General features: G+C 35.6%; 1 long non-coding RNA gene across 1 annotated transcript; it reads right to left on the minus strand.

The window, feature by feature from the left end:
- Positions 1-45: 45 nt before the first annotated feature.
- On the minus strand, positions 46-1,644 carry LOC104956736 (uncharacterized). The gene is made up of 3 exons (XR_799588.1): positions 1,559-1,644; positions 395-470; positions 46-103 (listed from the first exon to the last, which is right to left on the minus strand). It is a non-coding gene; the product is annotated as an uncharacterized lncRNA (long non-coding RNA).
- Positions 1,645-3,606: the final 1,962 nt, after the last annotated feature.

Raw genomic sequence — 3,606 nt, forward strand, 5'->3', positions numbered from 1 at the left:
TCAGTGACAAATGGTCCTTTGTTGTTAGATCAGACTATAATTCAATTCAAGGCATGAGATCAATGAATGTACTGACCTGCAAGCAATGATATACTCAACAGACCTAGAGCAGACACATGAGGTTTGTCATTAATATTTAAAACAATATTTTACAATAGCAGTGTTTACTTTAATTCATCTTATTTATTACGTATCAGGAAAGCTTAAGATGTGCAGAAATACATACCTCCTTATTGTCCAACCTCAACTTTGTCAAATTGTTTTAAAGCAAGAAAATGTGAACAATCAATAATAAGAGCTGTCTGCCTTAAGGGACTGAGAGCATGAGACCAAGTTGATTGACTATCACATGATTTAAGAATTCAAGAAAAGAATGGAAAAATGAAAAACTTACCAATTGACAAGTAAAAAGCGAAATGTCGTTTTTCAGCTGAAATGAAGATCATTGTGTCTTCAAAGTCGATCAAAAGCTGCCAAAATACAGTCAAAATGGGGTATTGTTAAAAAAGTTCTTTACTGTATTATTAGTCTTCAGTAGAACAAGAAAGTAGATTTTTGGAAGCCATCCAGTTCTTGTTGTTTTTTAACCAAAATCTTCAAATTAAATGATGTTGCCATCCAACCTTTTAAATCCAGCAGCTGCTTAAATGACCTCACAATTCAAAATTAATCGCTGATCATATCTGAAACATCCAAAAGACAGCAGCCTTGTGTACAGATCCAGTAATTGTTTTGAATAAAAGGGGTTACATGCACTTGGACTGCTAACTGGAAGCATGTTGACATTTGGATCAATCATTAAAGACAGGGGATGAGCGGGGATTTCATTTTGTTTTACAAAACACCTACATTACTTTCTAAAAAGACATTATATTCAACAGGATATATGAAAACTAAGGCTGGTAAACAGTAGCAGATAGTATTAGTAAGATAGTGACTCTGATGTAGCGACACAACAAAGGTTGAGCTACAGAAAAATAAAAGGGAAATGTTGATTAAAAAGAGAGTTGTTGTTTAACGAATGACAACATGTGAACACCGACTCCCATCTGTCCCTAGAATCTCATCGCCTTATCATTCCCAGCAGTCCTTTTATGTTGAATTTGTTAAAAGAACAGCCAATCGATTCCAATGTAATAGTATAAACTAGCTTAAATAAACAGGCCATTTTGATTGGCTTGTTTTATTTTCTTCATCTCAGTTCAATATCTTATTTTTTTGCAGGAACTTAACAAAAAAGGTATTTAAGGATATTAAAGCAATTATAGATAAAATCTGTGTGTTATAAACAGGAACTTGCTTTCCCCTGGAATACTTTTTTCAATGTTTAAGACAATCGTATTGTTGTCAGTCCTAATAATTAATATGTTGCCTTTGTTACTTGAAAATGTGATCCAAGACCTGGATATTATAAACAGAACTAAAAAAAACTGATCGTTACTTTCAACCCATGCTTTTTATGGATACTAAACCTCATCTGTAAGGTTAAATGCATCAAACATTGAGCTTTGAATCTAGTTTTACCCCAAATCACTGACATATCATCATTTATTCTTACCTTACAGAATGGGTTGTAGTTTTTTGCTCATCACAAAGAATTAAACCAACAGATCTGCATTAACTGAGATGTTTCCTTTCGCTAACGCTTTACTTGATTGAACCACTTCCCCTTCAGAAACCCTCAGCCTCACTCATTTTTTTTGTTTGTTCAGCACCTTTTATAAATCTGGAATTTTCTGCCGTTCTCTGAGTGCCCCACAAATAAAATGTAGGACAGCAGGATGTACATTTAGTAAAACTTTATTTTCATACACGATACGATACGATATTACTTTATTTGTCAGATCAAGTCTGAAATTTGACTTGCGTCACAGCAGCTCCATGTCCAACATCAACAGACAAGTATCCAGACACAATACATGAAACACAAACAACAAACATTTAACATAACAGCACAATCAGTGAGAGAAAAGCTGCTCAAAGAGCCTTCAGCGTGCATTTGATCTGGGATTTAGCTCTGTATTTACTGTGAGGATTGACTTATGCACAATTATTGAATCGTGGGACCCTGTATCTCCGATTAGATGGTAGCAGTTCATATTCACTGTTCAGAACATGGTTTGGGTCAGAGATGACAGGGTTCTCTAACAGGGTTGACCAACACAGCAAGTAAACGTGTGTAGTTCTTCTCACATGATGTTTTTTCTTTTGTTCATAAGAAGATGCATTTGTGATTACACTGAGGCAGCACATCATATTGCATAACAGACTTGTCTATTCAGCATTATAGGTTGCCTGGTTTGGCCATCTGTTTGTATAATGTACAAGGAGTTCCCTTAATGTGCCTCCGGTTAACCGTTACATGGTTGTGTTGCAATTTCATAAAGAGAATAAGTTCCTCTTTAGCCTGACAGAATTGTCACATGCATGCTCACATACACGGTTTATTGTTAAAGTCAATGTAGGCCACTGAAAAATAAAGCAGCTAAATTGAATCAAGCAATTGATAATTGTATCATTCACACTATTGCTTTTCTTATCATGAAAAAGGACTAAATGAAAAAGGACTAAATGAACATGACGTGCTGATGGACTTTTCTGTATCAATACTTAAGGATTAATGAAGATTCTTTCACATCCAATCTCAATATATTATTCAATTAATGTCTGTACTTTGTAACCTGTCCTGTATATGAACTGAGAAATGTCTATGTGCAATTCATTTGTTTAAAACCGTAATACATAAGAGTTGGGCACCATTCACATACACAGACAAAAAAAGTCTTATAAGGGAACTGTTTGACTGTACTGCAACCAGCCGCAAAACAACCTGTAATGGTGGTTTGTGAGTGACTGGAATGTGTCTTAAGTTATAAAGGCTGTGAACCAGTATTCAAGATTAGCACAATAAGAGGCTCTAAAAGTAGTGAAGCGATTACCTCAGCTTTCTAACAGTATTCCCAAATGACAGAAGGGAGGATCTTAATAGTTTGGACTTCAGGTTAAGCACATATTGATGTCTGGGTAAATCATTACAGAGATTTGCATCATCCTTTGATGGGAAATGACATTACTCTGGGGGAGTAGGGCCTTGAAAAGCAAGCAATATTTTAGAAGTGACAAAAAGCAAATATAAGCCATTTAAATGTACAGCATCAAGTTAGTTACCACTGAACTATGTGTACTTCAGTTTCTTTTATAGACATCATGAGTCATGTAATAGCATTACTCTGAGGCTATGTTTTTAGATATTCACCGTTCCGGCCCTTGTGTGTTTTCTGGCTGTTTGATGTCTGCCTCACCCTGATTGTTTTCACCCTTACATTTCTGATCTACTGCTAAATTATGAACCATCCAGATCTCTCAGGTCTTCAGGGACTGGTCAGCTTTCTGTCCCCAGAGTCAGAACTAAACATGGAAAAGCAGCGTTCAGTTATTATGCACCAAATATCTGGAACAAACTCCCAGAAACCTGCAGGTCCGCTGCAACTCTTACTACTTTTAAATCCAGGCTGAAGTACTTTTTCTTTTGTTAACTGTTTATTTTCATTTTAACAAATCAAAACAAGACATATCCTGACATAGGTCGTTTTCATTAAAATGAAA

This window comes from Notothenia coriiceps, unplaced genomic scaffold (assembly GCF_000735185.1).
Source record: "Notothenia coriiceps isolate Sejong01 unplaced genomic scaffold, NC01 NC01_scaffold00026277, whole genome shotgun sequence".
NCBI classification, from domain to species: domain Eukaryota; kingdom Metazoa; phylum Chordata; class Actinopteri; order Perciformes; family Nototheniidae; genus Notothenia; species Notothenia coriiceps.